The sequence below is a fragment of the Neopelma chrysocephalum genome, unplaced genomic scaffold (assembly GCF_003984885.1).
Source record: "Neopelma chrysocephalum unplaced genomic scaffold, ASM398488v2 Primary Assembly neopelma1_61b, whole genome shotgun sequence".
Classification (NCBI taxonomy): domain Eukaryota; kingdom Metazoa; phylum Chordata; class Aves; order Passeriformes; family Pipridae; genus Neopelma; species Neopelma chrysocephalum.
The window spans coordinates 3,328,562-3,350,827 of NW_020897717.1; the positions used below are offsets into that span (position 1 = coordinate 3,328,562).

General features: G+C 44.3%; 1 long non-coding RNA gene across 2 annotated transcripts in view; it reads right to left on the minus strand.

Annotated features, from left to right (window-relative positions):
• Nucleotides 1-19,379, minus strand: part of LOC113966871 — a 55,176-nt gene extending 35,797 nt beyond the window's left edge. For both annotated transcript variants that reach the window (XR_003533987.1, XR_003533986.1), the window contains exons 1-2: nt 19,185-19,379; nt 2,160-2,296 (exon numbers count right to left, since the gene is read on the minus strand). This is a non-coding gene — a long non-coding RNA (uncharacterized LOC113966871). The remainder of the gene's footprint in view (nt 1-2,159; nt 2,297-19,184) is intronic.
• Nucleotides 19,380-22,266: the final 2,887 nt, after the last annotated feature.

Here is a 22,266-nt window from a genome sequence, read left to right on the forward strand (position 1 = left end):
TTTGAAATTGTTAAAGTTTATGCAGCAGTGGGTTTAGAAAGAAAATGATGCAAAATCTCAATTTTAGACCTCACCTGTGTTGGTTGGGGACAACTAAATTGCATGTTGATAAAAGAAAGAGGCACTTCCTTTATCAGAATGTCTCTGATAACTTAGTGGCAAGAAATACAAAGTTCCCAAGGACCTGCATTGGTGCTCTGTGTCCTTTGTCATAATTTTTCAAGATAAGTAAGCAATTTTTCACTTACAGAACCCTATTCCCGAGTTAATAAAGTCAAAAGATCAAGAGTTCTAGTCCCTCAACTTGAAAACACAACTGCATGCAAGAAGACACAGCAGAAAACTGAGGAACTGCCATCCGGATATGCAGAGCTGTAACTAGCCTTTGGAAACCCACACACACATAGCTGAGATGTAGCTATGAGCTGTCCTTGCTCCCATCAGTACTAAAGGGGCAGATGCAGAAACAAGGAGATTCCAAATAAGAAGATAAAGAGTCAAATGAATCACCCTGTCACTGTGTGAAATGTAACGACTGGGAGAGCCAACAGATTAAGCCAGGGCTTGTGGCTATTAACATTCACGGAAACATGTTCCACAAATTCAGCTTTCCGAGAAAAACTGGATTCTAGCTTCCTTCTGGTAATTTAAAGAGGCAACAATCTGTTCATATGACCTTCAGATCGGGCTGGTACAGGAACTGAATCCTACAATAAAAACTGAAGAATGGCTCTTTGGGGCCAGAGCAGTGGTCCTCCCCACACAGCATTCTGTTCCAAGCTAGGGCAAGGTAAGAGATTGTCCAGGGAGCGCACTCAGGCCTGGACATTTCCCTCTCCCTTTTGTTTCCTCAGCATTCACCTTTGTTGGATTGGGATGTTAGATTGTACATTTTGCCTGTTCCTTTTAGTGTCATTTTATGGACTTGTTGCCTGCAAATTTGTCTAATGCCATTCTGAGCCCACTGGTGCTGTCTGCCTCTGCAGGCTTCTGGGCCAGCAACTTCCAGAAGTCCTCTACCTAATATGATGTAATTTCTTCAGTCTGTTTTAAACTCATCTCAGTCTGTTTTAAACTCATCTCCTACTAGTTTCACTGAGTGCTCCCTGTTCTGCTGTTGAGGGATTTGGCTTCTAATGGCTCTGCATTCACCTCAGCCACCCTGATTTAGCGAATCCAGTCCTTAGCCACCAGAAAAAGAGCGAAGCATTGTGATACTGGGTTGCTCAGCTCACTTCCGTCCCTGACACTTGCTGACCTGCCCAGAATGGTTTTGTGCCTGGAGCACTCTGGCTGTTACCAAACTCAGGGGAGAAAAATAATGGCAAAGCAAAGGGAGTGCAACTTCCTTCCAGGGCTGTACTCCCCACGCAGCTGTTCACCGATGACGCAACGGGTCCGTTTTGCGGTTAAGAGCTGGATGCTGATGGCTCAGTCCTTCTCCTGGGGCTCTGCAGATCTGGGCCCAGCAGGGGGCTGCAAAGCAGCAAGCAGGATTTCAGGGAGGGTAGGCTGGCAGCCCTGGCGGGGGTGTCCGGGGCATCTTCCAAAGTGGCTTTAATTAATGAGCACATGTGCAGTGAGGAGAGTTACAGCATCCCACTCAAATTGTTGACTTGGAGCCGCTTCTGGAGACAGCCGTATTCTGCTCATTAGGAAAGAGCTTTTTTGCAATGCCCTTGGATTGGATGGCTCTTGGATTGCACCACAAGATCAAGTCCACGTACGGGCTGCCTGCCTTTCGGCTGCCAGCTCCAAGAGGGTTGTTTTTCTTGTCTTCTCATTCTCAAGGAGTGCTCAGCCAGATGGCCTGTTTTCGAATGCACTGTGCGTTGGTTGGATGTGTGTTTGGAGAGTCTGCCAGCTTCACGAGAAGGAAGAAAGAGCAAAAGAAAGGGAAAAAAGCGCCATTTGGTATCTATCTCTGGGACCCAGCCAGAGTTGAGGCTCTGTTTGAAGAAAGGGGGAGTCTTAAGAAAGAAACTCTAGACAAAATTGAAAGCTGGAAAAACTTTCAAACTTGACAGACTGGGAGACTGAAGTTCTGTACAACATCCATCTACTACCTGGCTTCATTGCAAACGTGTAGCAGACTTCCTCAAAAACAATAAGAGCAAGCACAAGCACCAAGTGCCTATCTCTCTGCTCTCCCAACATACCTTACCTGTGGGCTGGAATGTGGAGAGGTGACCCAGCCAGCCTGCCCACCAAGGGTGGGTGATGCTGCCTGTGGCTCCTGGGATTTTGCTCTCAGTTCACCAAAACCAGAAATTACAGCATTCAGCCTTGGACACATCTGCTCAGGAAGAGGAGCCACAATGGAGTAGTATGAAATACCCACCACCATGGCCCAACTCTCGAAGAAGCTAGCCTTAATTAGTAAATTAGGCCAGGCCAATGTCATTTTCTTGCACTCCCTGATATTAATTTCCCAGAAAAACCTTCTGTTTATTTGGTGCAGCAAATAAACACAGGCCAAACCAGAGAAATGGCTTTTTCTGTCACTCATTGGCAAATAATTTGAACCTGACAAGAAAAATCTGTTGTTGAAGGGAAGGGGGAAGTTTTAAAGTTTATCGTGTATTGTGCTTGGCTTTCTTTTCTTTACTAGATGCCATGTTGTGGTAACAACATATTGTTACAAGCAGCAGGAAGAGGTCTTGTTGAGCAGAACTGGAGAAAGCCATGTTTGTAACCATCCCTGCTGGCTGAAATGCCACTGTGTGTTACAAGCAGACTTGTCTGCTTGCTTACTGAAACCATGTCACAAAGAAGATGGTTGCAGCAGCATGTGTATCTGTGCAGGTGGGTGTGGTACCTGCAAACCCCACTTCTCCACTGATTGCACCGAATTATTTTCACTGAAGTGTTTGGAATTTGCGAGTCCAGGGTGGACAGTGTGTCCATGGCAACACCGGCTGGGCTGTGTGTCGCAGACACTCTGCAGACAGCCAGGGTACAGGGGGCTCTTCTCACTCCTGCTGTGGGCCACACATCTCAGGCAAAGCCTGCTGGTGTCTACAGCACATCAAAGCACCTGTGGCTTCTGAGGACTGCCTGGCTGTCACTACACCACGTCCAAGAGCTACACAACGTTGACTTCACAGCAGTAGCAAGAACAGCATCTGCAGGCCCCACCCTGTGAAGAGCAGGACCTTTCCCCAAATAGGAAAAGGGGAAAACCTCATCAGCTGTTGGCAAAACAGTGTCTCTGGCCTAGGGGTGCAGATGCCTTCCTGGAAGGGAAGGAGGATTAGCTGGTTCAAGGTAGTGATTACACCACACAAATACATCCTTGCATGAGTAGGAAGGCTACACAAAGAGATTGCCTCCCTTCCTACTCCAAGAGGACCCAATTTTGGTAAATAACCCTGGCATAAAAAACAGGCTGCAGTACCTATATACATAATTAGGATCTTTACAAGAGACTAGATTTTCTGTCTGCCAAAAAGAGGTGGGAAAATCCAACAGTAAGTTCAACCATTCTCTCCAGGGTTTTAGAGGGCTCATTACACCATTCAGGCAATTGCCTGATTGTCACCAAGTGTTGTCATGGAGCTGGTAAAGGAAGGATTTCTGTCCTTAATTGCACAGAAAATTCAGGGGTCTAGGAGTCACAAGATTAGGCTTCGCCACAGTTAGGCTAGTTACTGCACCTCTTGGCAAATGGAAAAAATTATTACCACAACATTCACATGAGTACACTTGGGAGGAGGTAGCTCCCAAACAAAGGTCCTTGGTGCACTTTGGGTGGGAGTTCAGCCAGAAACAACACCCAGCCATCTGGTCACCCAGGCTGCACTGGCTGTGTCAGACATGAATACCAGCCTCTGCATTTTCCACACAAGGTTATTTTCCCCTGCTTTATTTCATTGCTCTAGTGCTACCTGACTTGTGGACATGTGCATTTCCTGCACACTGCACAACATGGCACAAGTTGACAGTTCAGTCTGAAAAAACAATTCCCTCTAAGTTATCTGGCCAAGTATCATTACATACCTAACATTGTCCAAGGAGGACAAGCTAGAAGAATTGTCCAAACATGGGATTTTGGAAATATATGTACTGTAAAGAGAGGGGAGGCCTGTCTTCTGGCACCAGTCCTGGCTGTTCTGTCACCAGCCTTTGTTTAAAACTTTTTAGCCACTCAGTACCTGGATGGGAGATCTCCAACAGATAAGGGACCAGAGGTTCAGAAAGTCTCCTCTCCAGCTACGGATAGGTCAGTACACACCTCAGCATGGCATAAGTGGTATTGCATTGTCCATTATGAACAACAGTCTTGAGTATGGCTGCACCCTAGTTCAGTAGCACCCACTGGGGTACTGCAGAGGATGGCTCCAACTTTGCATCAGAACAACTCATTTAGACACCATTCTCCTTCAATGGCTCAAGGCTTTCAGAGGGTGTGAACTCCCCAATCCAGTTCAAAAATGGCCACACATCTTCTTTTCTTCCATGCATGGCCTCACTCTGCACCCAGAAGTTCCCAGAGCATATTCTTAACCTCATTAAGAAAATCATGTTGCTAGCAAGAAGAGGTGATGATGAGCACACACAGCTTCGACCTCCAAGTTGCCGGGGAAAACTCCCTGTGCTACATCTCCAAGCAACAGAAGGTGAGATTACAGGCACAGGACAGAGCTGAACATCAGTAGCAAGGATGTGGTGATTGAAGCTGGAGATCTGGTTTAAGTTTAAAGCCTACACAGACACAGAGTGGACAGTGCCTGAGGTCCATACTGCTTATGTTGTCAAGCCTACACAGGCCAGGCATGGAGTCAATCCTGTTCTCTTCAAGTGTCTCACTCACATCCATTCTCTGAGCCCATGAGCTTCCCATGATTTTCTTGGTGGTCCATATCTCCTGTAGACGCTATGTTTGACATTACTGGGGAATGCAGAGGTTAAAAAGATTACAACGCCTTTTGAAATTAGGGGAAGGAAAAACTTTAGAGAATGACTTACACCTGGAAGTAGTTTATCATTCAAATGTAGAGATCTGTGTCAGTCATGTCTGGAGTTGGATGTAAGGACAAGGATGGTTGCTTTAAAAATTCTTTGTCAAAAGTAAAATAGAAAACCATAAAGTGGAAAACAACAGAGCACATGTTTAAGAAATTGAACTCTAAGACACAAATTCAATTCACTACCATGCTGACTGGCCTCTGGACTGTGACTGCACAGTAGTTCACAAGTCTGTTTTCAAAAAGTGCCAGCACATGCACACACATAGAGGTAAATATAATGTGTGCAACTGTTATTAATACATGATTTCTTGGCAGGCATTTTGCCAAGACTTTAACAAAGCTTGAGGCTGTCTACCCCAACATTCTTCCATTCAAGTTAGGATGCTATGGTCTGGATGGGTGGACTAGCAGAAGGTAAAAAATGGTTTAGATGGTCAGGCTTGGAGAGGAGTGGATATATGTCGTACTCTACCCAGAAGTTCGTAACGCGTCAGATACTGTAGGGGTCTATTCTGGGGCCTGTCCTGTTTATCATCTTTAGCAGTTGTCTGGATGAGGCAATGGAGTGCTAGCTCATCAAGTTTGGAGACAACATCAAAGTATCAGGGCGCAGCTGATATGCTTGAGTGCAGAGCTGCCATTCAGAGGGCCCTAGACAGGCTGGAGGAACGGACTGGGAGGAACCTTATGAAATTTAGCAAGGACAAATGCAAAATCCTACACTTGGGACGGAAGAGCACCTGCAGCAGTACAGGCTGGGACTGATGAGCAGAGGAGCAGCTCTGCAGGAAAGGATCTGGGTATCCAGGCAGAGGGCACACTGGGCATGAGCCAGCAGTGTGCTTTGGCAGCAAAAGCAGCCAAAGACATTCTGGGCTGCATTAACAGAACAGCCAGGAGGGTGAGAGATGTGTTTATCCCCCCTCCCTAGGTACTCAGATGGCACTGAACTACTGAATCCAGCTTTGGATCCCCAGTGCAAGAAAAACATAGACACGTTGGAGCAAGTTCAGCAGACACCACCAAGAGGTTGGGGACAAGAGCCTTATGAGCAGACGTTGAGAGAACTGGAGAAGAGATGGCTTTGTAGGAGACAACCAACAGCCTGACAGTTCCTACAAGGAGATTATCAAAAAGGTGGAGCCAGGCTCTTCACCACAGGGCATGATGGAAAGACAAGAGACAATGGACATAAACTAGAATGGAAGACATTTAGACCAGCTTTAAAGAATGGCATTTTTTACCATGAGGATAGTCAAATATTGCCCAAATAGACTGTGCAATCACCATCCTTGAAGGTTTTCAGTATCCAGCTGCTGAAAGCCCTGAGCAACCTGTCCTCATCTTATAGCTGACCTTCTCCTTCTTCGAACCACAGATAAAACTAGAGATCTCCTAAAGTCTCTTCCAACTTGAGACATTTTGTGTTTGCAAGGTATTTGGGAGCCTGAGCAATCACTTAAGGACCAGACACAATACCATGTGAATTGATTGGCCAATCACTCTGCAAGAGTAGAAACTACTCAAACAAAAGTCACAGTGAAACACTTGCAAAAAGCTTTGTTTGCATAGAACAATTCATTGAAAATTTTAGAGTAACAAATAGTTGAGTAAAAGTCTATCTGTTCTTCATAGCCTGAGAAAAAATGCAATTTCAGTGAATTTATGACCTGGTTAAACATCAGTTTTCCTTAATGCCCAGTCACCAGTTAGTAGATTGAAAGCTCTGTTTTCTCTCTGAGGACTGTCTTCTATACATGAAAAAGAATGAAAATGCCAAATACCAAAGCAGCTAGAAATATTTCTTTGATTATTACTATGGCATCTTCCAACTGAAAACTCAGATTGCTTCACTTCTGTTAATTAATTAAGCCCAGAAGCACTTATGCCAGGAAGTTTGATATCATCACCCCTTTTTACAGATGGGGGGGAAACAAGATATAACATTCATTCAGGGCCACTCAATGAATGAGGGGCAGAACCAGAAATAAAACCTGGGAATCCTGGCTCAGAGTCTCCTCTTATAATCTCTAGACAAAGCTTCTTTCCTGTAAAATTCCATCTAAGCTCTTCATAGAATAATTAGAGCCAATTTATTTCCTCACTCGTTAACAATGAAATCTGACAGGCTTTGTACTCAGGATGCTGAAGCTCAGTTAGAGGACCAAGGCTCTTCTCCATGAGGGGAGGCCTGGAATGTCAGTCTTTAGGTGGCTTAGCAGGGGCATGGTTCCAGCTGCCAGGTAATTAAACTCCTGCCTAAATCCCTGTGACAAAGCTTTAGGGAAGAACTGGAATGTAAATGACCAAAGTGACCTACCGCAAATGTTAGGGAAGGGTTTAGAGAAATAGCAGCTGGTTTTGTAATGGTACAACTTTGCACTCAGTGACACTTAAGAAGTAAGAAAAGATATTTACCTGCCTTGGTATTAGGTTGGTTTCTCTTTTCCTTTGAATTCATTTGCCTATTTTTCAGGTAAGCAAGCTGAAAAGGCTTTGAGATACAGAGAGGTTCACGGCAGTAGTTGAGATGGGCCCCTCAATTCTACCTTGTTCAGTTCCATCAGATCTGGAGGACATAAAGCTCCAAAGGGCTTACAGCTCCCCTGCAGCTCACTAGCAGTCACCTGCATTACCTTGAGATGTGTAGGAAGGTAATGAGTCACAGACTTCTCTACCTTCCCTACCCAGGGCAAATGGCTCACCATATTCTCTGTCATCACTCCCAAGGTTTCCTCAGAGGTCAGGAAACTGAGAGGTGCTGACCATCCAATATTTTGAAACTAATGACTCTGAAAGTTGCTCAGCACCTCTTAACCACAGGCCACTACATTTGAAGCTGGAGCACCCCAGACTAGGCGGTGCACTTAAACATGTGCCCTACTTGCTCAACATCACACGAAGGAGGCTCTGGCAGAGGAGGGTAGACTCAAGATTTCCACATTAAAAAGCCTGTACTTTTGCTGCTCTGATGTATTTTCCTTCTGCAAAACAATACAAGAAAAACTATTTTTACAGAGATTCCTGGGAAATTCTGCATGCCCTCTGCCTTGCTCTCTTCAGATTTTGGCTATATGAATGCTTTCTGCAGAGTTGAGGACACCGATCATAAAGTCCAGAGACCAGAAGAGGTGAGGGAGGGACCATCTTTTACAAGAAGTCCTTGGGGAGTCTGGAAGCTCTGGTTCTTCAGTGCCATCTGTCCCTTCTCTACCAAGGCTCCAAGCTCAGGTCCAGTAGGTGGCATGTTTGAATTGGCTTTGAACATCTGGAAATAGTTTGCTATTTGCAGTCCCCTCCTCATTCCAAGCTTCATTTGTGGCTACACAAAGTTAACAAATCGCTTCTTTGGCCCCAGATATCTGCTATGGCCCTTCCCTTTCCCTCTTGGGCATTTTTAGTCACTGGGACAGTGCATTGCCTCCTGCAGTGAGGCAGACTGACAGAAAACAATGGCAGGAAAGCCCATTGTCTTAACATCTGGGGCCAAATCACCTAGGCTCCCTTGGTCCAACATTGTCTTGGTGACCTATGAAGCAGAAGTTCATACACAACTTCTCCCACAGGGATGATAAGGTTGCAGACTCCCAGCCAAGGTCTGGGGAGTGTAGGGGGGTGAAAATGGGGAACAAAGAGAAGAAGGAAAGAACAGAGAAGAGCACTTATGTCTGTCAAAGCAAAACTAAAAGGTCTGGGGAACAAAGGAGGTTGGCTTTGGCTTTGGCTCAAGATCAAAGCCTGGAGGTGGCTGTGGCTTTCTGAACTTCTGGATGAAAGTAGCAGACAGAGTTTTTTTTCCTTATGATACTGGTAGCACGGAGGGCTACTTGCAAGAGTCCAAAACTGCAGAAAGAGAGTGAGACCCAAGGAGGCAAGCTTTCCCATCCCCCTGACTTTCCTTTGGAGGGAAAGAGGTTGGTGGGATTCAAGTGTCATGTAGCAGGGGAAGAGAGTTTAGGCTGTAGTACCTCAGTGGCTTCAGAGATCAAGAGTAAACACAACCACAACTGCCTATCTGTTTGAAGTAGGGTCAGTGGAGGCTGCAGGATAGGGAAGGGGCTATTTCTTCACCAAGCTGTGTGTTCAGTGGAAACATGAGCTGGCAAGAAAGGAGAGTTCAGCTGAAGCCTAGAACATGAAATTGAACAAGTGGCTTTCTAACGAAAAGCTAAAGGGGAAGTTCCACAGTCAGTTTCACTGCAGCAAATGATGGCAAAACATTGCAGCCAAGGGGAAGGGAATAAAGTTAATTTGAAATTAAGAAGGGACTTGATACTCTGCTGAGCTAAAATATGTGTCATTGTTACATAGATTCGGTTTTCTTATGGGCATCTGCCTGTTTCAAATGTGGATGAGAATGGCTGAGGACACTCTGAAGAGAGGATAGCCTTCTATAGTGTTGAAACTTTGCCCAGAGGTCACACCAGCTTTCTGTTCATTCACAAATAACCCAGCATGTCAATCACTTACCACGGAGCCTGGTAATTTAAATAAATCACTTGGACTGAGAGGTTAGGAAGCACTAGATACAGCACCTAGCATCAGTTGAAGCAGTCACTTAAGAAGCTTCTTGGCCTGATAAACATGCCCTTCTTTCAGGAGTTCCACAGTTCAGGACTACAGGTCATGTATAAATATCTCTCTCAGAATTTCTTGTATACCAAAAGATTCTGGCAATCTGCTGGAAACAAGGAGAAGGGCTGAGCTAACCCAAGAGTGGCTGTTTTTTATGTCCCTTTCCATTCTGAGACACAGGAACATTTTTACACATTAGCATGCTAATGTCTCACTGTGGCACAGCTGGGCTTGATGGCAGATGGCATAAAGACTTGTCCAGAAGAAGAAGACATGAAAATGTCTTCTATGGGCAGTGGAGCTGTAGGAGAGGAGACCTCTGCAGCTGTTCAACTCACAAATAAGTACAACTCACAAGAGGTACAACTCACAAATAATATAACCAACCAATAGGAAGCTTACTGTAAATTCATCGGGCAAATATTATTCAGCCATCTGAAGAGTGGCTTGACTAATGAAAAGGTTATTTGTGAATAATTCCAGAAGGATGATAACACATTGGAAAAAGTACAGAGAAGAGATACTGGGCTGATTAGAAGACTAGAAAACATGCCTTAGAGTGAAAGACTCCAGGAGCTCAATCTGCTTGAACAAAAATCAGGTGAAGGGTTGACTTGATCACAATCTCTCAGTGCTGACATGAAAACAGAGGATTGATAATGAGGGCTGTTCAAACCGAAATTGGATGAATTCTGGCTGGAAAAAACCCCATGATTTTTTAGAAGCAAGAGTAATTAATCAGTTTATGTAAGGCTTCTGGTGATTTTCTCCCTTCATTAGCAATATTAAAAAAAAATTCCCTTGAAAATGACTGTATTTCCAAGAAAAAGCAATTCATTGTGATCCTGCAGCCTATGGTATGCAGGAGCTCAGACTAATGATGCCACTGGCTCCTTCCTACTTTGCAATCTCTGAACCAACGAGCAGGTTACTCAAAACTGATAGCAGAATTGTAGACTCACAGCATCATTTAGGTTGGAGGAGACCTCAAAGAAGGTAAGCTGCTGAATATACATACACCATTTGTCAACGTTATTCAGCAGGCTCTAATTATGTTTGCAATGACTGAGGAGATCAATGAAAAGACTCCTAGTGACAACATCACCTTGAGTAAATCACTATCTACAAGACACATCTTCACTCTCTTTGTTCTTCAAGGAGAAAAATCCTCTTTGCAGATTCCTTTTGCCCCTTGCCATACCTGTCTCTCTCTGCCTTCCACCAGTGAAAGGGACTTAGCACTAACTCAGGAAGGATTTGTGAGGTTTAACTCACTAATGATTGCACAGTGCTTAAGAGCCTCATCTGGGAGATTCAGTCTATTCCTGTTCGATCCCACTCACTTATTCTCTTAGACAAATGGAGGCAGTCACTTGCATCCTCATATCTGGCAGCTACTGCAATAACAACTTCGAAAATAGATTTTGGCAGAGAATTAAAAAAAAAATTAAAAGTGTCCTGACTTTAAAGGCTAAAACAAGGATTAGACAAGGCTGCTTGATCTGGCAATTCACGGGGAAATAAAAAGTTCCTTCAGTCATGACTGTGTATCATTTGTTGAATAGAGTCACTGCCTGAAACATTCCCAGTTCCATGTAGCTAAAAAAAAAAATAAAAATGCTGCTGCTCTTCTTGTGACCAAATGTGAAGTCACTCTTTGGATCATGGTATAAAGTCATAAGGGTTTGGTCTGATTCATTTTAAGAGAGGACGTTTTCAAATCAGTGAACAAGGCAGTTCAGCACATCGGTTCAGTCGCCACCCTATTAGTGGATTTCACATCTACAGTAATAACAAAAGCTGCTAGAAGGGAAACAGGCCCCCTGCTCAGCTGCCTGCCTTTGTGTATCTACTTGAAACCAGTCTTGCAGAGAGCTCTTAGCCTCTGGACTGAACATTAGTTGGAGTTGAAATAAATATGAATGAACAATGGTTAGGACACTCAAGTCAGTTGGTAATGTGGTAATGTGGTTGTACTGGAAGAGAAGAGAGGGACTGGTGAAGAGACAGAAGTGCATGTGTGTGGATTCCTTTGACAATGAGGTTGCTTTGCTGAAGTATAATCACTTCTCTTCTTTGCAAAGACTTCCAGCTCTTTTTTACATGGGAAGATAAAACTGTCCTTATCTCAGAGATGCCAAGAGGTACACAGAAAATTAACCACTTGAGACCACACAGAACAACTGCCTAATGTAAGGCACTTAACTGAAAGACCTAAACTTTAGTTTTCATTTCAGACTACTTCTAACGGAAAGAGATACAATTTCATCTGCTGCCTAGAGTGGCACATTGCCCTAGTTGACTATAGCAGTGCATGGGACTTTAAGTGTCTAAGGTTGGATGGTATAAGGTTAAGACCTCAGCCCAACCTCTTTATGCTTTGTTTTTTAGCTAAAACTCCCTCTACAAAACTCATTGAAATCAGTGGGAAACCTCTTGAGGATGCCAGTGAGCTCAGCAGAAAGCCATGCAGCTGAAGATCCAGGCCTTGGTGGTTACAGCTTTGTTTTGGGCGTTTTAGTCTAGATTTTCAAAATGGTTCAGCTGCTCATAACAAACAATTGCTGAACTGTCTCATTTCTCCTCGTTGGGAATGGGTATCATTTCATGTAGGAGAGTCAGAGGCTAGGGAGATGCAGCTTTTCCCCAGTGACAACTGAGCCTTGCATATGGGGCAATCACACGTGTCCAAAGAGGTAGGAATCCTGGGTGCAAATGCAATTGAAGATGGTCTATGTGTGTGCGTGTGCTGTCCCACTGTTCATGATTTCTGGATTGCCACAGTCATACTGGAAAATTACTAATTTTTCTGAAGAATCTCAGCCACTCCTACCTAATTTCTGTTGATCAGTCAGTGGGTTACAGGCTCCTTCTGGAACAGAGACAACCTCACAGGAAGCGATGGCAATAAACACAGCAGAGCAGGCAGCTACTCCGTCCTCCCTGTTAACCTGAGACTGCAGCAGAGCTATGGAAGGTTACAAACCCCACACGTCCTGGACCACATCACCAATTGCAAGTTGTTCCCTTTCTTGAGGAAAACATCAGAATCAAGCAAATGGACTTTGTTCTTTGTTGTATTTCACACTATTTGACCTTTCTGTTCAGCAGTTCTAAGAACAAGAAAATGAAGTCAAGACTGGCAACCAGTAGATCTCTTAAAAAGGTTAAATGATAAATTGTATCTGACTGAATGAACCCATGAGGCCTAAAGTGATTCAGTCTCTCTAAATCTTGGGATTTTATTGGGAGGGATATAGCTACATTTGATACAAACATATGTAGTAGGGAGACACAGATGCTCTGTTTCTAAGCTTACACTCATATCACCAAAGCCCCCGTACACATAAGGCCGTGCTGCCAAACAGGCTGGCACTCCGGAAGGACTACTGACCAACCTGCTGGCACTCTCACTTCCACTCACAGCTGAGTGTGTTTGACAAAGGAATCATACAGATCCCTGTAAGCTGAACTCAGCATCTCCATGCAGGGCCAAAATCAGGACCATCAAGGACTTGACAGTAGGGCAGAATTTAGCCACAGCAGCATTTCACTAGAGGATCATCTAGACCCTTACAGAGAGTCTGACATGATGTCAGTGATACTTAATGCCAGGAGATTTACTGGGCGAGAGCCATGAGCAGGCAGTGATGTTTTAACTCTCTCAGTGAAGAAGACCTTTTGGTTACTGGCTGTCAAAATCTGTTCTCATATCATTTCCGGGAGGGACCATGCAGAGTCCAGCCCTGGGGAAGAGCCACCCAAACATTTACAGCAGCTGGAGTTGTAAGATACTATTGTGGCTGGAGAATGGGCTAGGATTCTTGTCAAGGTACCAGTTAGTCACTGGTCCCAATGTGCTGTTCTCTGAAGACAATACAGTGCTGGATCCTGACTTCACATAAAAAGAATGAAAAGGAAACCACCAAAAAAACCCTACAGGGGATATTTTCCATAGGCAGAATTAGAAAAAAAATATGGAAATTGTCCTTTTTTGGATAAAAATCTGAAACCTGCAGACTTTTCTATGTAAATTACTTGATTATTTTTTATGTAAAAAGCCCCCAAAACCCAGTGAAAAATGTTTACTTTTTTCCTCATCTTTCCTTTCTCCCCTTCTACTTTGCTCCAGTGCCATCACTGAAAAGGGGGTAAGAGGAAAACAGACAATAATTCTGAAGAGAGCAAAATGTTCTTCACAGGAAAATTTTTGAACAGAGGGCTATGACCAGTTCCACGTCTAGACATTCGACGTGTGGAGCTCCCCCATCCATAGTTTCTGTGTTCTTCAGGGGAATCCATTTGCCCCTGGGGTTAAGTGCTTCAATTATTAATCCAGGTATATAATCAGGATTGAATGCAGCCACCATGTAAAACATGACTGCTCTCTCATCATATGACTGGGAATATTCAAAAAGTGTAGGGAAGGTGTGGCCTCTTCATGTTCCTGTGTAACTTTTCTTCTAACTAAATTCCCTAAAGCTTAGTTGAACAGCATGAGACCGCCTGTGGGACAGGTAAATTGGTACAGAGGAGTTTTATTCTCCCAGCTTTCCAATTATTATTTCATGAAAAATACTCAGATATAAAATGTCTGGAATGGATGCTGAGCTACATATGGAAGTGAATTGTTTGCCAGTGTCGGATGCTTCCATAACATGCATGTCACCATGCCTTTCTCAGTTGGTGACTAGTAGTTTGCAAAGTCTGGGTGAGCATGGAGTGGTTTCACCAGATATGAGTGAGATGCTGTGTAAAAAGAGTCGTATGGTGTTTGAGGTTTGTCTTTGTAACTGGCTCCAGCAATCAAATACACCTCCTCCCAAGCTGTTGTTTCCTACTATTCCATCCACTTAGCTTGAATTTTGGTTTTTGCTATGAAAGACCTTATAGATATGAGATGTGATTGCCTAGAGAAGGCAGGCAGATAATCTCAGTTGTATAGTTATATTTTTCAGTGTTAGCTTTCTGGGTTTGCCCTTTAAAGATATGACAGTTGTATATAAGTGGAAGTAATTTAGCCCTGGAGGGATGAAATTCTTTTTTAAGCTCTTCATGTAATCTTAGTTTGTTATTGCAAAAAGATCTCTAACCAGGAGCAATTGGGTCCAATCTGATGCGGAATTAAAAATAACTAGAAATCCTGGGGCAGTCCTCTGCAGTACCAGAGTGGTTGCCAGATGCAGTTGGCATCAGATGTGCGTCTAACTCAAATGCATTTGCCTGTATTTCACCCACAGGTATTGCAGACAGGAAGGCAGGTGGAGGGGTGTCCGGCTGACTGTTCTGCAAGTGGAGGCTCACAATTGGTGCAGAGGGTTCAGTGAAGTGGCACCCTACAACACTGGCAGCTGTACAAATACAGGGTAGAAGACAGTTCCTGCCTAGAAGAGGTAAAAGGCTGCAACTGGCAACAGAGAAGTGCAATGATTGCCTCTGGTTGTTCAGCAGCTCAGAAAACTCTTGGAATTGATTTGGCTCTGCAGACACTTTGAAAACAAATTTAATCCCTTTTCCAGTAAATTCTTCTGGTTTAGTGCTAGCATGAAATGTCCTGACCACCATTTTACATGCAGCACAAGGTCACTACAGACTGTACTGGATTATGGGCACACTTCAATGGCAGCATCAGGATTTCAAAATGACGCAAGAGTATTTTTGTGATGAGGAAGTGGTGAGACCTTCAGTTACCCAGAACTAGATCATCAGAAGATAAGGCAGTGTAGGGCTGGGAATATCAACCTGCCAGTCTTATCCCAGTATGGACTGGGTCATGTGAGCAGGCAGGAATTTTTCTAAGGTCAGATGCTATGGGCCATGTCTTCATCATATTTACATATCTGATTTTTAGGCAACTATGCCCCTTGGACATATAATGAGGTTGGACTAGATAGCAAGGCAGCCTTAAAGAGCTGGACTAGAGTTATGGGATCAGTTACCTTTAGGGAGCAACACCTAGTCTCTTACTGATCTTCACAGTTGGGAAGAGCAGCATTTCCTCTAATGGTGAGGTTAGAGCCCATGTTTAAGAGTTGGGGAAAAAAGGAAGGTGAATGCTTTTTCTGATTCCTTTGGGTAGGATTACTTTTGGAGAAAACATGATTCAGTCTAGCTTTGTTTTGTGGGCTGTTCAAGAACATCTTAGTCTATCTAATGATGTGGGGCAATAGCTTGTTCTTTGTCAGACAAGGAATATTTCCAGCCAGATAGCCTGAGCTACCTTTAAATTATTTGATCTAGCAGTTTGACAGCACTGAAGAGTTTAACATGGGCTAAAAGTTGACTGAAGTGTACATATACCTTCAGTGATCAACAAGACCCTTGCAACAGGACACCTGTGAACATTGTTATAGTCTTTGTCTTCTTAACCTAGTGGACTGCCTCCCCTCTACAGGAGGGAGGCTAATTCTTTATATCTGGGGATGTGACAGGGCAGACCATGTGGACAATGCTTACAAAATAGAAAAGAGGAAAGACAGTCTCTTTGCAGAGATTGTTCAAAGGTCAAAGAACACACATTGTGCATCATTAGGGCTTTCAAGTTGCTTGTATGTTTTCAAGTAAAATGAGTCTAGGGAAACTACAGCAGATGAAGAGTTTAGGGAACTAGCCAGAGACAGTTATGCAAGAGTCTAAGACTTCAAACAGATTTTTACACACACACTTGCTGATCCTAATTTCTAGTACCTGTTCCTTTATGATGATTCCTATTTTTTTTAAGAGTTCATCCCAGATCTAGCGCAAATCTGAGCTAACCAGACAGAAATGAATGGAACACTGCCCTGCTTAACTCTGTTTTTCTTCTATCCTGTCAGGTGTAAACGAGTGACTGGCTTCAGAAGCACAAACACATTGAAAAAGGAGCGATGATGCATTCAGTGCTTGCAGCTATGAAGCCCTGGGGCCTTCTCAGTTCGTAGATCAAGCAGCCATCAAACCACATCACACCACAAATTTATACCCCTCTCCTCCTTCCCAGCTCTCTGCCCTTCATAAAATCCACCAATACTCCTACTTCAAATTCCCCAGAGACACACTATTACCAGACATAGACAGACAGACAGACATCAGTCAGTGAGGTATAGCTCATAAGTAACTCACTAAAGTGTCTGCTGGGATGAGGGAGGGAACTGCTGTGGGTGTATTGTTCCAGTCCCATCATTTCCCAAAACACTGAATGAAATAATAACTTGTTTATAGTAATGCATGACATCATGGCAATGCTACAGAGCTGCACTTGAGAAACAGTTTTGAACCCTGTGACCTTCCTTCAAGTGAGAAAGTCTTTAGGGAGGCCACAGGATACAGAAAGTCCTAGCCTTCCTCTGGTTCTCTAGAAGACTTTTTTATTCTAGAATTAAAAAAATGGCAAGGACCACATGTACTTGCACACTTGAACCACCTGTTTTCTTTTCCCTTAGAGTCGATCACTGGCTTAAAGCTAAAGATACCCACTTGCCAAGGAGTGACGGGAGTGATACACCAATTCATTCCACAGCAGATTTTTGACATAAAGTGAACCATGTCCAAGCACTTGATCCATTCTTCTCCAATAAGCTACAAGAGGAAAAAATTTCATCCCCTATCTGTGTCACACCATGTTCACATTACATAATTATCCACTCCCTTTGCCTTTACCTACCTGCTTAAAAGTACCTGGCCTTACAGGTTCACTACTTTGATTTTGATACACTCTTTCTTTGCCATAATACCACAGCTAAATCCCTTTGTGCTACACAGCAAACAATTGCACCTTCCTTTGAAGGTACACTATGTACACTGCCTAGTGTACTTTTATTATTTCTAGGCAATAGAGAGCATCTGCCAACCAGTTAGCCTCTTGTATTTTCCTATTTTACAGTGCAGTAAAAGTGAAAGCAATCCAAAGTTTAGAAGGGGGAAAAACAAAAGCCAAAACAAATGAGAACTGATCCTGCTTTCCTGAGAGATCTACTTTAGAGATGTAATCTAATGCACCTTCTATCTTTTTCTTTCCCCTAGGCAGCTTCTTTCACAGAAAGGAATAGTATCTTCAGCATCAGTACGGGTGTCTTATGTCTGGGGGACTAATCACTCCCAGGACTGAGCCCTGATGATGACTTAAGCTGCTCTGAATACAAAACTCCATGCATGGAAGGCAAAAGCCTTGTTTTGTTGCCCCAAAAAGGGAAGAAGGTTTCAAGGCTTGCTAAAAACAACCTTCAATCAGCTGTACACATCTAGACACTGTTGTCTTTAGTGTTCCAGATGGTCCCAGCTGTTGGCATACGCAATGACAATGACATTCATTTCTTTTGCATATACATCCCATGCGAGTCCAATTTTTCAGCTGCCTGCTGATGGGAAGTGAAATTCACCCAGAGAAAAGCTGTGCTTGAGGCCTACAGGATCCCAAAGCTCGTGGAAAAAGCCTCAGTGGGGAGGATTAGTCGTAGGATCACTTCTGGCTACTATCTAATTTTATCTGTGTGTCACTGATACCAAACGTCATTCTTTTCATTATGAGAACCCCTCGACAAACAGGACTAAAAATAAAAAGCAAGAGCTTGGAGTTGGCACAAACTGTGCTACATGGACTCCAATTTGTATAGCAGGAACTATAATCACTCTGAGACGTGCCCAAGCCCTTGGGCATCCCACGGGATTTCAGTCACTTGTTTACAAGGTGTTCTGATTTGCAGCTGTTTGACTACTGTGGCATTTCAAGAGGGGGCGGTTTGAGAGGATGTTGTTACTTTGGACGTTGGGATTGGGAAATGGGTATTGAAAAATCACACAAGAAACAGGCGAGTGCTGTCTTTGTTCTTCCTCCCTTTCATATGAATGACGTCAGTGCCAGGGAAAGGAGCTTCAGGAACAGATCCAGAGACCGATGCTCTGGAAGGAACACACAGGGTACAGGTAAATCCCCCAAAACAGAGTTGTGTCCTAACCTACCACACAGAGTGCCCCGCATCTGATCTGGGGGGACTAAGCTCTGGAGGTAAGAAGGGAACCATCCAAGCCCATTGCTTTTCCACCTTTTCTAACAAGGTTACCAAAAAATAAATTGATATTGTGCCATGGACACCCCTAAGAACTAGGATAAAGGCCATCACCAGCTCACTTCAAACAGGCCAGCAGCAGCTGAAATGGATTTGGTCACTGGCTTAAAGTGATTTATCAATTCAGTTGGCTCTTTCCATCATTCCCGCTCTCCTGACCTGAACAGTTCCTCTTTCAGAGCTGCATTAAGCTAATACCCACTTTCTTATGGGCCCTCTTGGGATAATGGATTCAGATATGCAGAAGGAATGTAAAAATCTGTCTGTTATCTGGGATGAGTGATTTGCACAATAGTGCCCATGAGTGTTTGTTTAACACTGTGGACAGCAGAACTCTGCTAAGTGGTAACACGCTGAGAAAGGGAAAGCAAGAACGGAGGAGAAAGTAGCCTGGCTGATTAAAAACTATGGTCCACCAAGCTGTGTGCGTTTTTTGGCTTAGTTAGCTGTTCACTTGTTTTTTGTGGGAAACCAAGAAGGACACGTGGAGCTTTTCCCAGGCTTTAGTGTTATTCTCTTGTTTCCAGCATTGGCTTTTGTATGCATTAATTGACAGTAACTCATGTAGAAGATCTAGTGCCAAGAGGATATTTACCTTGCAAACATTTAATCTGCTGCCCCTCTCTCCTCTTCTGTTACTTTTTCAAGCGATGACTGACTGGAGGCGCCATGTGCACTTGAAGAAGCATCACTCCTGCCAACCTTAGACACGAGCCCTCTGCCTGCCCAGTGTGTGCCAGAAACCTGACTGCACTTTCTTGGCAGGGAGCAGCCTTCCCCTCACTTCCTGGAGGTGAAAGAGGGCTCAGCCTAGAATGCAGAGCGTAAAAATGTAAAGAATCTGTTAGATTATACTATGACAAATTGGTGTTTTTCTAGCGAGATTAAAACCCACCCTATGTTTGATTCTGAGTGACATTGATCAGTTTGGCACCAACAACTTCTCTGCTGGTGTCATGAGTGACTTCTCTTTAAGCAAGCACCCAGAGAAGCATTCCTTGCTTTCTCTAGGCAAAGTTGAAGGAAAAATCTGCATTTGCATTGCACATGCCATCAAAGATCTCAAAGTACACGACTTATCCTAGCCCACATGGCAAATCTGTATCAGAGTTGGGTCAGAAATTCTGACTCTCCCTCCTTTGCTCCAGCCAGGCTGACTTTTCCTCAAGGTCAGCTATGACTGCTGCCATCAGAAGCATGCTATCCTGTCACCACCTTGTCACACATACCAGTTTCAGACTCCCTGGTTTTTACCCATAGCTATGGAAAATTGTCTGCAGAAGAGGCTGCTTAGAAAGGAAGTGGAAGATTGCTGAAGTCTATTCTAATCCACAGTCTATATTTATGCAGCCCTTGTCACAGCAGAGCAGAGAAAATGTCACTGGAACAGTTTTCTTTTTGCCAACAGGCAAGAGGTTTAAAACGAGGCAGTATAACCTCTATTTGATGATGTGTTTCTACAAATGTTTAACTTGCTATTTCATTTAAAAATCATCTTTAATGTTGATTTATATTCCTGGCAGTGAAGTCAGGAGGTTGGCAATCCCATTCCATTTCAGTCTGTGCTCTGACTGAGGCAATAACGCAGATCAAAGAGAAGGAGTCTTGCAGCACTCACATTTTATCATCCTGAATGTTTTCAAGTTCTCACTCTGATATTCATGGGCAGATTATGTAACTACTAGATTTATACTTCTGAAGGCCAAATAGTAAAGACTGAAATGTTGTATCATTAAGAGGAAGTATTTGGAAATAATTGAATTGAAATAAGGAACAACACATGAAGCAAACACTTGACAAAAGCAGCAATGCTTTCCTGGAGATGTCATCTTGCTCCAGTCTTTTATAGGGTCAGCCATTTGTTTTCATGCCATAGAATATAAAATTAACCGCATGTTATTATACATTCTAAGTCTTATTTTACATCTAAATATGTCAAGCTGACATTTTTATTGCCTTAGTAATTGCTAAATATTCAAGGACTTGAATTCCATCATTAACAGTTTACCTAAATGATGGAAGAGGAGTAAGCCACAGAACTTCTGTGAATGTTTTAGAAGATAAAAACTTATAGTTCATTATCTAACAAGTCAGAGAACATGAAAACTTGCCTTGGTGCCTGCCTTGAGCCTCCCTGCCCATGGCTTTTGCAGAGTATCTTATAAATACTGGTAGGTTTAGTTGTCTAATGCCCTGGGGACTTTGACACCATAGCAGCATCCCCTTTTTTTACAGAAAAGGGAACACAGGCAGATAAAGGTTAGCAGATCATAGAAGCATAGAATCATCAAGGTTGGAAGAGACCTTTAAGGTCATCAAGTCCAATCGTCAACCAAGCACAACCAGTGTAGCCCCTAAACCACTAACCATATCAACCAGCACCAGATCCAGACGCCTCTTAAACACCTCCAGGGACAGTGACTCTACCACTCCCCTGGGCAACCTCATGGCTAGGCTTCGGAAATGAAGATACTCCCATGCCTAAGATGCACCAAAGGATGAGAGAACGGATTGAAAGCAGCCCTGAGAAGGACTTCAGGGTGTTGGTTGATGAGAAACTCAATGTGACCTGGCCATGTGCAGGTTGGTTGGGGCTCTGAGCAACCTGGTCCAGTGCAAGGTGTCCCTGCCCATGGCAGGAGGATTGGAAGGACATGATCTTTAATGTCCCTTTCAACCCAAACTACTCTATGATTCCATGCAGTGGAGCAGGACCTGGACGTGCTGCTGGCCAGAGGGCCCAGGCTATGGGGCTGTCAAGGCCAGGCACAGCCCCCTCTGCATGGGCTCGGCTACTGTGAGCCACCACCAGACACCTGGACAGGCTGCGGGCACATGGCTGGCTCGATCTGTGTGGGGAGATCACAGAATTGTTAGGGTTGGAAAGGACTTTTGGAGATCATCCAGTTCGACCCCCCTGCCAAGGCAGGGTCACCTAGAGCAGGTAACACAGGAACACATCCAGGTGGGTTTTGAATGTCTTCAGGGAGGGAGACTCCACAACCTCCCTGGGCAGCCTTTTCTACCTCATCACCCTTTCCCACTTTCAATGTAAGGTTCTTCCTCATGTTGAGGTGGAAGTTCTTGTGTTTTCATTTATGTCCATTACTCCTCGACCTGTCACTGGGCACCACTGAAAACAGCCTGGCATCATCCTCTTGGCACCCATCTTTGAGATATTTATATGCATTAATGAGATCCCTTCTCAGTCTTCTCTGAATTAAACAGGCCTAGCTCCCGCAATCTCTTTGTAAGAGAGATGCTCCATACCCCTAATGATCTTTGTAGCCCTCCGCTGGACCCTGTCCAGGAGTTCCATGTCTCTGTTGCACTGAGGAGCCCAGAACCAGACACAGCGCTCCAAATGCGGCCTCACTGGGGCTGAGCATAAGGGTATGATCACCTCCCTCAACCTGTTGGCCACACTGTTCTCGATGCACCCTTGGATACTACTGGGCCTCCTGACCGCCGGAACTCGGCTTTACAAGGCTCGGCTGCTCAGCACGGGCACCCTCACGGACACGGACAGCGCTACCGAACCCGCCCCTTCGGGCGGGAACGCTCCGCCCCCGCCCCGCCCCGCCCCGGCCCCGCGCTCCGGACGCGGTTCGGGCGAGCGGAAGGGGCGGGCGCGGCCAGGGCGGCGCGGGGGGCACCGGCGCGATGTTTCTGACGGC